Raw genomic sequence first — 14889 nt, forward strand, 5'->3', positions numbered from 1 at the left:
CGGACATGCCTCTGGCTCTATTTTGTTGGGTCTTGGAGAGATTGTTGTATATATACATAGTAAGCTCACTCCAAACGCGTGGGTTTTGTTCCAACCATGGCACGTTCAGTGCAAAACTGTGTAAGTTTTAACTACGCTTTATTTTGCTCCCTTGGCCCCCAAAATGTGGTGTTTTGCTGTTATCTGTCATTGGTAATCAATATGAAGCACTTTAAGTGGTTAGAAGGTTTATTTAATGTTATAATTTACAAATACAGTACTGCACAGAAAAACTTCAACATACAAATACATAAACACAAGGCAACATTCCAACACCAATCGGTTTCGGGACAATTCACCATCAAATCAATTTGCTGTCACAGCAATAACAAGACAATTCACATCATTAATGAAGACAGCTATGAATGATGCTAGAATATAATTCAAAGGCAACTACAAGAAGGAAGAGACAAGTTAATTATTGACTAAAGGTGCAACTAATAAATAATATCCAAAGCCTACGCTATTGACCATAGACTTTGATGGATCCCCATGAAAAACAGTTATTAAAGTATTGATTAATTAATAATAAGTATATTTACAGAATGACAGGGAATTGTCCAGGGTGTGAATTGTCCTGACAGGTATCGTCCATGTTCTGACGGTGAATTGTCTGACATTGAATTGTCTCGGAACCCGCCGATCATGGGTAATCATATAAATCATGTTAACTGGTTACAAGACTAACTTACAAGTACATACCAGAACAGTAAATATTTAACTTACAAATACAGTACTGTGGAAAAGCAGTACAGCAAATCTTTAATGAACATATAAAAAAGGCAATATTCTGATGCCAATCAGGTAAACTGGTTATAAGACTTTATTTCTTGCTTTAACGTTATTTACTAGCACTTTAACTTGCACATAAACTTACCAGAACAGGAATGTAAATATTTAACTTACAAATACAGTACTGTGGAAAAGTAGTACAGTGAATCACATGATCACGTGATTAAAATAAACCGTGCAGGCTGTGCTGATGTTCGAGGGTTTGGCCTTTCATAGGCCTCTCTTGCGTAAATTTATAGTTTTCGTAATGATTCTTTAATCTTACGTTGTCTTATACATATTACAGCACTTACCACGTATAATAGCGAGCACATTCAGCGAGAACACGTTCGGGGCGAGCTTACTATATATATATATATATATATATATATATATATATATATATATATATATATATATATATATATATATATATATATATATATATATATATATATATATATATATATATATATAATGGAATGTAAGAGGAACGAATGATGAGGTGAAAGAGAGAGAGATTGTTCAGGTGCTTGAGGGTGCGAAAGTGGATGTATGTGGAATAATTGAAACAAAATGGAGAGGAGAAAGTGTGAGACAATGGGAGTATGGATGGGGTATATGTGCAGGAGTAGGTGAGAATGAGAGGACAAAGGAAGGAGTATGTATGGTTGTGAGTAAAAGATGGAAGAAGAGCATAAGACAGTATGGATCAGTTGGGGCAAGGATTGTGTGGGTAAGGTTGAAAGTTGGAATACAAATGTGGGCGATTGTGTGTGTGTATGCGCCAACGCAAGATCGTGCTAGAAGAGTGAGAGAAGAGTTCTGGACAAATGTGGAAGTGTGCATGGAAAAGTTTGGAAGGGATGAGAGAGTGTTTTTGATCGGTGATATGAGTGGTAAAGTCGGGAATGTGAAGGTGGATGGAATAGTTGGTGAGTGGGGTGTGCCTGCTGAGATAGATGAAAATGGCAGTGCGTTAGTGGACATTTGTGCTGGGAGGGGGTTGGTGATAGCCAATACCCTCTTCAGGCATAAAATGATCCACAGGTATACATGGCGAGTAATGAGAAGGGCGGGTGGTGAACTGAATGAAAGGAAGGCAATGATTAATTATGTGTGTGTGGATGAAAGGATGCGAAGATGTGTAATGGATGCAAGAGCTTACAGAGGCTGGGTGAGTGGACTTTCTGATCACTACTTGGTGGTGGCCAGAATTAGGATTCAAGTAAGATGGAGGAATAGAGGAAGGGAAAGACGAGAGGAAGGAGTAGTTGCAAGGAGAGTGGAAAGGTTACAAGAGGATGAGAAAAAGGCAGAGTATAAGAGAGAAGTGGAGAAACGATTGGCCACGATTGGGCAAATATGAATTGGAGCAGATGGGAGACGTGGAAGGTGTGTGTAGGATATTCACAGAAGAAATATGTGCAGCAAGTGATGTGGTGTGTGGGATGAAGAGAAGACGGAGGGGGGTGCAAGGAACAGTGTGGTGGACTGAAGAGGTGAGACAGGCTGTGGCACAAAAGAAGAAAGCATACAATGAATGGATGAGAAATAGGGGCGTGGAAGAAGTTGAGAGGCGGAAGAGAGAGTTACATGTAGAAAGAAAGGGAGAGGTGAAAAGATTGGTAAGAGAGAGTAAGAAGAGAGTGGATGAGGAATTTGGAAGGAATTTGAGTGTAAAGTGGAGGGACTGTAAGAAAATGTTCTGGAAAGAGGTGAAAAGAGAAAGACAGGGTGGAAGTGAAGTTAGCAGGTGAGTGAAAGATAAAAATGGTAGATTACTAGTGGAGAAGAGAGAAAAAGTGAGCAGATGGAGAGAACACTTTAAGGAATTGTTGAATATAGAGGATGGAAGTAATGCGAGTATAAGTGGCTGGGGAATGGATGGGAGAAGGAGGGAGGTGAGAAGAGAGGAAGAAATCAGTAGGATAGAAGTTGTGGAAGCAATGAAGAAAGTTAAATCGGGGAAAGCCCCAGGAATTGATGGAGTGTGTGGTGAAATGCTGAAGCATGGGAGAGAGATAGTAGTAGAATGGATGTGGAAGATGTGCAGATTGGCCTGGGAGGAAGTTAGAGTCCCGGAGGATTGGAAGTCAGGTATAATTATTCCCTTGTGCAAAGGAAGAGGGGAAAAAGAAGTGTGTGGTAATCATAGGGGCATTTGTCTTCTTAGTATAATAGAAAAGCATATGGTAGGATACTTATTGACAGAGTTAAAAAAAGAACAGAGAAATTAGTTGGAGAAGAACAGGGAGGCTTTAGGAAAGGAAGAGGTTGTGTAGATCAGATATTCACTCTTAGATCTTTAGTGGAAAAGTTTCTAGAGAAGGGAAAGAAGTTGTATGCGGCTTTCATGGATTTGGAGAAAGCATATGACAGGGTGGATAGACAAGCATTTGGAAAGTATTAAGAATATATGGAGTAGATGGGAAGTTATTGAATGCTGTGAAGAGTATGTATGATGGTGCGGAGGCTACAGTGAGTATGGTTGGTGAACTAAGTGAATTTTTCTCTTTGAAAGTTGGGTTGAAACAGGGATGTGTCAAGTCTCCATGGTTGTTCAATATGTACATGGATGGGGTAAGAAAAGAGGTACAAAGTAGGTTAGTGGATGTTGGAGTGGCCCTGGTGAGAGAGGATAGTGTTTGGAAACTCCCTGTACTGTTGTTTGCAGATGATACTGTGTTGTTGAGTGAAGACGAAGGGGAGCTGCAAGGCTTGGTGGATGAGTTTGGGAGAGTGTGTAAGAAACGGAATATAAAGGTGAATGTAGGGAAGAGTAAAGTGATGGTCTTTGAGAGAGGTGAAGTCAGTGAATGTACAGCGAGGTTGGATGGTGAGGAATTGGAAAATGTGAGTACGTTTAAGTACTTGGGTAGTGTGATGAGTAATGATGGAGGTTTGGAGGGTGAAGTGCTTGAAAGAGTACAGCAGGGAAGAAAGGTTGCTGGTTCTTTGAAAGCAGTGATAAGAAACAGGGAAGTGAGCATGGAAGTGAAAAAGTTACTACATGACAGTATTGTTATACCAACTCTAACGTATGGAAGTGAAGCTTGGACGTTGTTGGAAGGACACAAGTCAAGAGTGAGAGCAGTGGAAATGAGTTATTTAAGAGAAGCCTGTGGAGTCACATGGAGAGACAGGCTGACGAATGAGGATATAAAGGAGCGTTGTGGTGTGGATGTGGATGTGATAGGAAGCGTTATGAGGAACACACTGAGGTGATTTGGCCATGTGGAGAGGATGGAAGGTGAAAGACTGACGAAGAGAGTGTATGTGAGTGAGGTGGAGAGGGGAAGAGGGAGGGGGAGGCCGAGGATGAGATGGAGGGATGGGGTGGAGAGGTATATGAGAGAGGGGTGTGTGAGTTGGGAGTAGGGCAGTGAAATGGCGGGGGACAGGGCGACTTGGAGGCGTTTTGTTTGTGGCCACCCCAAACGGGATTGAGGCGTCTGGCAATATATATATATATATATATATATATATATATATATATATATATATATATATATATATATATATATATATATATATATATATATATATATATATATATATATCATCATCCAATCCTATGCCACCCCATGAGGAGCAAAGGAGACCGGGGCTAGGCAAATTGGTCCTGACATTTAAGATGAGGGTGATTTATATCTATATCTATATCTGTCTATCTATCTATCTATCTATTTAACCCATTGGATCCCAGGGGTGCTGGGCGAGGCATCGCACCGGGAGGGTACTGAGCTTACCGCCCTCCGCCTACTGGCTCATTACTCGCGAAGCTCATTAGTCCCTACCTGGGGGTTCCCTACTTTATAAAGACTTGAAAAATCCCAGTTCTGTCCAATACTCGGGACACTGGGCTCCAATGCGATATATATATATATATATATATATATATATATATATATATATATATGTGTGTGTGTGTGTGTGTGTGTGTGTGTGTGTGTGTGCCATAGAACCGAGGTTGATACTTCTATTTGTCAGCTTTCCTATCCAAGCTGGGGTGTGTCCAGCTATCTGTGCGGACGTGTGTGTAGCCAGTGAGCCAATCGTGAGGGAATGAGCTCCTGGCAACACCTCATCTGCATATCTGATCCACACACACACACACACACACACACACACACACACACACACAGGAAGGCACAAGTACTGCTTTTATGAGACCAGGACCAACAAGAGATGAGAAGAAAAAAAAAAAGGACAGGGCGAAAAAGATGAGAAGAGGAAGATGGATGCAAGACGGCGTAAGAGGTGAAAGAGAAGGAGGAAGTGAGACGGTCGGAATGAAGGAAGAGGAATGAAAAATAAAATATTAAAAAGCAGTAAAAGAGATGACAGTTAAGACTAAGACCACAACGGCGACCACGACGATTAAGAAGAAGAAGAAGAAGAAATAGTGGAGGAAAGAGATGCGAGATGACGAAACTGGAGGAAGAGGAGGAAAAGAAGAGGCAGTGACAGAAAAGGAGAAGACGGATGGAGAGGATACTGGTGAGTGAAATACAGAGAAGACGAGAAAGGAGAAAGATGATGGAGGGGGGACAGGAAAACGTTAGATATGAGAGGAACATAACGAAGGAAGAGACAAAAAAGAAGCAGGAAGATAAAATAGAGGAAATATGCTCAAGAAGCACGGTCAAGAATTGAATGGGAGGGAAGATTCTGAAGAAAGGAGGAGGAGGAGGAAGAGAAGAAAAAAAAGAAAAGGAAGAGTACTGGAGGGATAGGGTGAAGGGATACGATGGAGAAGAATGAATGGTCTGGAAACTAGGAGAGACGAAAGGAGAGGGAAAATGATATAGGAATGATGATGCAGATGAAGAAAAAACTTTTGGAAGGAAAAGATAGAAAGACCAATGACGAAGAAAGGAGAGCTGAGTCAATGGAAGAAGGAAAACATTATAAACATGGTGTAATGCAATTGTTATTCTACTTTATAAAAAAGGCGACTCAAAAGACCTTAGTAACTATAGACCCATTAGCTTGCTATCAGTCATTTACAAACTTTTCACGAAAGTCCTTACAAACAGAATAGCTACAAATTTGGAGGAAAACCAACCTCGTGAACAGGCAGAATTCCGAAGCGGGTACTCGACTAATGATCATCTGCACACAATGAATCACCTAATTGAGAAAAATACAGAATATAATAAACCACTGTGCTTAGGTTTTGTTGATTACGAAAAGGCTTTCGAGTCAGTGGAACACATGGCAATTATAAATTCATTGCGAGAACAAGGAGTGAATGAGAACATTGTAAAACTGCTCGAAAAAATATATAAAGAGGGCACTGCTACAGTTAAATTACATAAGGACTCAGAGAAAATTAAGACTGAGAAGGGCGTGAGTCAGGGAGATACAGTTTCACCAAAGTTATTTACAGCATGCCTAGAAAGTATTTTCAGAAAGCTAGACTGGGAAAACAAAGGAGTAAACATAGATGGAGAAAAGCTAAACCATTTAAGATTTGCAGATGACATTGTCCTAATCTGAGAAAAAGCAGAGACATTGCAAGAAATGTTAAATGACCTGAACAGAGAAAGTCTCAAAGTAGGGCTAAAGATGAACCGGAGTAAAACTAAAGTAATGTTTAATCCTCAAACACCAAAGAGCGTCATAAGAATAAGTGGAGAAATTCTTGAAGAAGTTGAGGGGTACAATTACCTGGGACAAATACTAAAATTAACGAAAGATAATGATAGCGAAATAAAAAGACGCATTACAATTGGATGGAAAGCTTTCGGTAAACATACAGACATTATGAAAAATAGCTTGCCAGTTTGTATGAAACGAAAAGTATATAACGAATGTATAATTCCAGCTATGACGTATGGTTGTGAGACCTGGAAACTGACAAAATCGATGGAAAATAAATTAATTCGTTCTCAGAGAGCAATGGAAAGGTCATTGTTGGGAATATCTTTAAGAGACACGAAAAGATCAAATTAGGTGAGACAGCAGACTAAAGTCAAAGATATAATAGAAGTTATAAAAGAACAGAAATGGAGGTGGGCTGGCCATGTAACAAGAACAAGGGATAATCGATGGAGCAAGAGGTTGACTGACTGGACACCAAGAGATGGTAAGCGTAACAGAAAAAGGCCAGACAGGAGGTGGAGAGATGAGATAGAGAAATTTGCAGGGAACACGTGGGAAAGATTGGCTCAGTCAAGAAATTCGTGGAGAAGGTTGGGGGAGGCCTTTGTTCAGCAGTGAACTTGTAATGGCTGATGATATATATATATATATATATATATATATATATATATATATATATATATATATATATATATATATATATATATATATATATATATATATGTGTGTGTGTGTGTGTGTGTGTGTGTGTGTGTGTGTGTGTGTGTGTGTGTGTGTGGAGAGAGAGAGAGAGAGAGAGAGAGAGAGAGAGAGAGAGTAGGGAAGGAGGAAAATATTGGTGAGAAGTTGGAGTGGAAAAGGGAATATGAGGCCTTAGGGAGGACTAATATTGGTGCGAGAAGGTACTTGAGGCGAGATAGGGTGTGTGTGGGATGGAAAGGAAGGCGATTTGAGAGGAGAATACGGATGGAAGAGGATTTGTGATACTAAGAAAGTGTTGGAAGGATGGTAGGAAGGAGAAAAACGTGTGGGGAGGGGGGATATCTTTGCGCGTGGACATATGACTTAAAGTTCTGATCATTATTATATGATTTGTTTTCGAGAACAAAAACCCAAGTATCAAGGTAAGATGAAAGATGAGAACAAATTAAAAAGTATCCACTCTAGAGACTTAGTGGAAGGCTTAAAGGTCAGGCAATAATGAACTGATATGATTTTGAAATCATATTGGACAGAAAGTCAAGGTTATATTTTGAGGTCATTCGGCTGAAGGCTGGGGTTACAGGACACAATCAAACCGTCGGCCATTTAACTCAGTTCTGATTCCATCTGAGTGGAAAAGCTGAGTTACAGCCATTGATTTATTGACTGATCTGTGAAGGCAGTTATTTATCGATTGCTCTGTAAGGACAATAGGGAGAAGGCCAACAACACACAGCAAATTCAACAGAAACAATTTAAATCTGATTTTAATCAAAATTAGTAGAAGGTTGTGGGTCACTTAACTCGTCACGTCCCGACCGATTTTCCACCACTGACTCCCCCCAATCCCGACCAATTTTGGAAAAAAAAATTTTTGGCTGAAACCTCCGCTTTTGGTGAGAAATATCGAAAATTCATAGAGAAATCACTCACCTGAGGTTTAAAATACTCGATACAGCTAGCAGTACTCCTTACTTTACTGGGTTTTCTATCAGGCTGATTCCAAAGAAAACGAGTTCTATGGGAGGGTAACTATTCCACACCACTCATAAACGGTATTTATTTATTAATTTGGCACGAATTTATATGTAGTACAAGAGTATATTGGTTTTCACACAGTAATATAGACAATATGAGCATTGTTTCACTCACTAACACATCAACATACCTGACCTTTCTTGGTGACATTACCTGATCATCATTTCTGACTGTTTCTTCCTCTAATGCTACATAAACTTTGTCCTCCACATTGTCATTGATTGGGGAATCACTCTGGCCCTGAATGTCTTTATTGGCCAGGTCACTGATAACAGGTGAATTGCCGAGATAATGGCATCCGGGGGAGGGAGGTCATGCGGGGTAAGGCATTGTCCCTGCCTGGCATCTAGTAGAGGAAGGTGTCCCGTGTATATGTACAAAAAATCATGTGCAAAAATTGAAAATTGTGCAAATTATCAACCTTGCAATTGCGTGACATACTGCTACGTCGATGGGACTAGCTGTGACAAAACGTTCTGACATGCCCATACATCGACGGGACGCCTCGGGTTAAGACTGAGGTAATTTGACCATGGGAACAGTTGATCAGATGTGAGCTTCATGGGATATCATCAAAAATTTTTGGCTCCTGAACGGATCATAGGTATGGCTACTTGACTCGATGTATGCTTCTTCTTGTTACATATTATTTCTGGAAGCTTCACTATGAAGATCTCTAAGCTAGATGGAACTGCCAAGAGGCAGCAAAATCATCATCATCATCTTTCATACCCTCAGGCAGAGTGAGGAACAGCAACATCCAGAGAGCCCAAATATGCCCAATCCAACGGGCCACGCGCCCACGCACTCATCATTCAAGCCCCCGGAATGCTGGCTCTATCGGATACACCAAAAACATTCACCATGTTCTGTAGTTTCACATAAATGTAACAGATTGAGTCAATCCAGATGCTGCCACATTAAAAAGGGGTGCCAAATCCCTGATCATGCACTTCTCCTCACAACATTCATCCAGCCAGCTCGGTCTCTTGTCAGTTCCTTAGTCTCACCGACTTCCAAACCTCCCTTCCTCACACACTCATCCACCATATCTTTTCACCTTCTCCTTGGCCTACCTAGCCTCCTCCCTCCTTCAAATTTGCTCAGTTATATCTTTTTCACCACTATTGTTATCCGTTCTCTTCACATGACCATATCATCTCAGTATACTCTCTTCGATTCTGGTATCCACCAACTTCCTCACTCCACATCTCTCATGAATCATATTATTTTGTATCCCATCCACCCTCTGTACTCCACACACATTCCTCAGCAGTCCCATCTCCACTGCTCTTACTCTTGACTTTTCATTTTCATGCCACACCAGAGTGTCACATCCATATGTTAAAGTTGGTTCTAAAACTCCTTCATGTAAGCCTCGTGCCACTAGAACACTAAAGCCTCTGTTTCTTATCAAGGCCTTTATTGCACCAGCTAGTTTTCTTCCTTGTGTCACTCTACTTTCAACTTCTTTTGCACATTTTCCTCTCTTTTCTATCACTGTACCTGTTATGCAGCGTATTCTGTGCCCGACTCCTCAGGTCCAGATACTGCGCAGGCCTTGGGTTCTTTATGCTTGACCAGGCTAGAGTATGCAGACAAAGAGGTAGGGCTCAAACACAAACTGACCAAGTGTGCATATGTATTAACCAAGGAGTGAAGTACAGCAATATACACAAGAGTACATGAAAAATCCTACACAATACTAGTGTACTAAACAGTACAGAGTAATATAAATCACACACTAATTATACACCGTGATACAATACACATATGGCACTTACAGTACACTACATATATCTCATTTGAACACACATAGGGGTAGGGGCACAATAGTACCTTTAGCACACTCTATCTCGGTATGAACACATACGCGTGACAAGAATGAAATATTACCTTACTTCACAACACACTCGTGACATGGACGCAACATTGTATCACTCATAATATACTCGCATGACATGAGCGGGCTATACGTTACTTTATAGTACACTTGCGTGACATGAACACAATGGTATATCACTCATAACATACTCACATGATATAGACGGGAGATTACATTACTTCATAATGCACTCACGTGACACGAACGCAATGGTATATCACTCATAGTACACTCACATGACATGGACGGGATATGACCATGAATGTGGTATACAATAGCACAATCACGTACGAGGTAAGGACATAACACTTATCCACTAAATGAGGGATATGGGGTTTGGTCGGTCGTGTATTGCACGGGAAGGAAACAAACATGTGATGGCCGGGACTGATTCCACTGTACCAATGATAGCACTCAGTGTATGTCAGGAGTGGGGGGGGGGGTCAAGTAGTTTCTTCCCCTGGATCACGGTTTAGCACACAGTGAGGCCAGGGTGTCACATAGGGAAACGGGGGGAGGGGGAGCGACACGTTTCACATGGGTGTACACTAACACAATAGGGGGAAAGAGGAGCACAGGTAAGGGGGAGGTACACACACAGTTGAGAGCACTACAACGCACAGGAACAGCTGGATGGTGAGTGGTGCTAGGGGCGCACCTGGGGCCGGTATACTGGCAGCCGTAGGTGACAATTGGGAGTAGGCGGAGGGCCGTCAGGGGTGTGCTCCTGGTAGAAGTCACTGTCGGCGTTGCCTGGAGTATGGGAGGAGCTGAAGGGCGGAGTGATGGGCAGCCCATTCCTGGTGGGGGCCCTGGGAGAGTGGTGGCCCTTAGGACTAGGGCTGAACAGGGCCAAGAGGCGCTCAGCACGGTCTCTGCCCTTTGGCATGGTGGGTGTCCTGGGGGCGGACCTGGCCTGGTCCGGGCCGGAGGTTGGCCACAGAACTTTCATCGCCTCCCGGGGGCTGCAGTCTCAACTGTAGGAGGTGGCTGTCAGGGGGTGACTGCAGCCGCCTGCACTGGGGGGAGTCCAGCTGCTGCTGTCGATGTCGGGGGCGGCTCGCTGGCGCCTGGGACTGTGATCTCGCCTGGAGTAGGGGGCCGTCAGGGGTGGTCTGTGGTCTCTCACTCTTGAGGAGTCCGTCAGGGGCTGCAGGCGACGAGGGTGTGTCACAGCGACAGGATACCTGGCCTCGGGGTGGTCTCACCCTGGCTGGTCTATGGCAGGGTACCTGTGGGGGAGCAGTCACCACTCTCAATACAGGAGGGGAGGCAAAGGGGGCGCCTCACTCTGCCATAGGATGGGTGGGTTAAGTAAGAGGCGTGGCCCTCCCCTCCGGAGTCACAGAGGGAGAACGACAGGTGGTCTGTTCCCCTGCTTGGTGGGCCTGACTTCCCTGCCACAACTCCGTGCCGGGGCGTGGGAAGGAGGTCCAGTGAACGCCCCTTCGGCCAGGCAGATCCGGTGGATACTGCCTAGGCTCCCGCCCAGGGTACCAGTCAAAGGAGTTCTGGAGAACACTCCTTCTGGAGACCGCTTGTCCCAGGGATGACCGGAGGGGGAGGCCCATGGGGTCTCTTGGAGGGTGCCGCAGGCCCAGTAGACACTGCCCTCCTGCCGTCGAGGAATGGCGCAGCTGGGGGACGACCAGTGGTCTGCCCCACCTGTGGTAGATCTGGTGGATACTACCACTGGGTCCGTCACCCTCCTGGGGAGCACTAGTGAAGGTCATCTGGGGGATGTTCTGACACACTGGCTCCTGGAGGTGGGTGGCAGAAGGAGGAGAACTGGTGGTCACTCCTCCCACAGTAGATCCGATGGATGCTGCTGTGCCGCTGCTCCCCTGGGGTGTACAGTAGTAGGAACTAGAACTCCAGTGGAGCCCCTTCCTCTTTTAGAGACAGGTCTGATGGACGCCACGTCTGAGGGACTACTTGGGACTTGGCTACTGCAAGTTCCACCCTGGTTCTGGCAAGTGCCTACTGTGTCGGAATGTAATGTATCCAAACTGAATACTGCCTGGTGGTCTGGCTGCATGGATGAGGGGCGTCGGGCCACAGGGGATGTATGTCCCTTCCATGCGGAATGCGGAAATACCTCCCTATTGTCTCCTAGTGAGGTGGGGGTTACCTCTCTATTCCCTCCTCCTGGGGTGGTGGTGTCGGGTTCACTCTGCTGGGTAGATATTTCAGTACTCAGGTATTTGAACTCTCTCACCAATTCCAGTCTCTTTCCTTTCACCCTTACATTACACTGGGAGTCACCTTCTCGCTCAATAACCATTACTTTACTCTTTTCTACATTTACTCTTAAGGCACGATGCTCACAGATATCAGCAAACCTCTGCACTAGCCAACCAAGTACTTGTTCGGTACTTGGAAGCAGTACTGCATCATCAACATACAACAAAATTATTTGAGATATTCCATCCATCACCATTCACTACCAACGCCATCTCTCTCTCCATTATTCGTGTTTTTACTTCTTTCATTACCTCATCCATATATGCTGTATAAACAACCACAGGGACATCACACAACCTTGTCACACGCCCACACCGATCGTGAACCATTCACTTAGATGCCCATTAACCCTTACACATGCTTCACTACCATCATAAAAACTCTTGACAGCACGTAGCACCTTACCATCTACTCTGTACAGGCGCAAAACTTTCCACACTCCTTCCCTGTCCACCTTGTCGTATCATTTTTCCAGATCCATGAATGCCATAAACACCTCATGGTCCTTCTCACAAGCCTTCTCTGTTATTTGTCTCACTGCAAACATTTGATCCACACATCCTCTGCCACTCCTAAAGCCACCCTGTTCATCACTCACTAGGACTTCTGATATCTCTCTTACTTTTTCTATAATAATTCTTCCATATACCTTCCCTACCATACTCAACAAACTTATGCCACGATAGTTCTTGCACTCACTCCACTCACCTTTATTTTTGCACAGGGGTACAAGCATAGCCTTTTTCCACTCTGCTGGCCCAGTTTCACTCATTATTGCCTTCTTACATATCTCCAACAAGCACTTCATTCCACTCTTTCCATTACACTTAATCCGCCCCATCCCAACATTTTCTGGTCAGTGGTACGCCCCAGTCCGGACATTTTTGGACCTTTTTTTTTGTGGCTCAAACATCCGCTTTTGGTGAGAAACATCGAAAATTCATAGAGAAATCCCTCACCTGAGGTTTAAAATACTCGATCTAGGTACAAGTACTTCCTTACCTGACTGGATTTTCTAACAGGCTGGCACCAAAGAAAACGAGTTCTATGGGAGGGTAACTATTTTATCCACTCATAAACAGTATTTATTTATTTACTTGGTACGAATTTATATGTAGTACAAGAGTATATTGGTTTTCAAACAGTAATATAGGCATTATAAGCATTGTTTCACTCACTAACTCATCACCATTCATGACCTTTTTTTTCCCCACATTACCTGATCATCATTTCTGACTGTTTCTTCCTCTAATGCTATGTAAACTTTGTCCTCCACATTGTCATCGATTGGGGAATCACTCTGGCCCTGAATGTCTTTTTTGGCCAGGTCACTGGTAACAGGTGAATTGTCGAGACAATGGGGTGCAGGGGGGGGAGGGGTTATGCGGTGTAAGGCATTGTCCCTGCTTGGCATCTTGTAGAGGAATAGAGGAAGGTGTCCCATGTATACGTGCCAAAAATCACTCGCGAAATCACTCGTGAAAATTGAAAATTGTGCAAATTAGGGACCTTGCAATGTTGCTGCGTTAATTCACGTCGCCGGGACATGAGTGCACATCATGTGCGGACGTTAATTCACGTCGCCGGGACGGCGCGGGTTAAGCATCTCTGAATACATCTCATCAACCCCAGCTGCTTTCCCATTTTTCAGCCCCGTTACAGCACTCTTCACCTGTGCGAGTGTCACGTCTCCTGGCACTGCATTCCATCTCTGCACACACCCCAAACCAATCATGTTTACAGCTGCTCTGCTCTCTCTATCCCCATTCATCAGGCTCTCAAAAATTCTTTCCATCTTGTCCTTACTTCATCCCCATGGGTTAATAATCTACCACCAACATCGTTCACACCATCACATCTCTTTCCACATTCACTTCTACTTTGCTACACCTCTTTCCAGAATAACTTCCTATTTTCAGAGTAATTAGCATTTATTTTTCTTCCTAGATCATCATTTACCTCCTTTTTCCTCTTCCCTAGTCTCTTTATGTGCTTCTTGCTCTCAATATATTCAGTTCTTATTTCAACTGAACCCCCGTCCTGTAACCACTTTAACCACTTCCTCTTTTCCTCCACCGCTCTCTTAAGCTCCTCATCCCACCATGCCTTAACTTTCTTCTCTGTTGTTACTCTTGCCACACCACACACCGCTTTAGCTTTCCTAACTAAGCAATCCCTATATGCATTTCACAGGCTGTCCAGATCCATTTCATTCCAATTCACTGATTCTAACTCCTCCTCTACTTTGGTCCTGTACTCATCTGCCATTTCTGTGATCCTCAGCTTCTCAACTTTCAGTCTTTCTCCCTGACTGCTCCTCTCTCTCCTGATCCACCTCACTCCTCGAAGCTTGATATTGCATACCACAATCATCAGGGGCGCAGCCAGAAATATAATTCGGGGGGAGGGGGGACCACAATGACTAACCATATTCCGTAGTTAAGAGTTCTACTAAGTTGTCTGTAACTATTTATGCTGAAAATTTTCACTAAGAAATGTGCTTTTTATAATCATGAAAGGCTTTGTCCACCTCTTGCATCGTAAAAGATACAGTTTCTGCTAATAAGACAGGTCCACCAATGAACTACTGCCGAAAATCA

Source organism: Coenobita brevimanus, chromosome 111, assembly GCF_032717465.1.
Source record: "Coenobita brevimanus isolate Jiangsu-jjx chromosome 111, ASM3271746v2, whole genome shotgun sequence".
Taxonomy (NCBI): Eukaryota; Metazoa; Arthropoda; class Malacostraca; order Decapoda; family Coenobitidae; genus Coenobita; species Coenobita brevimanus.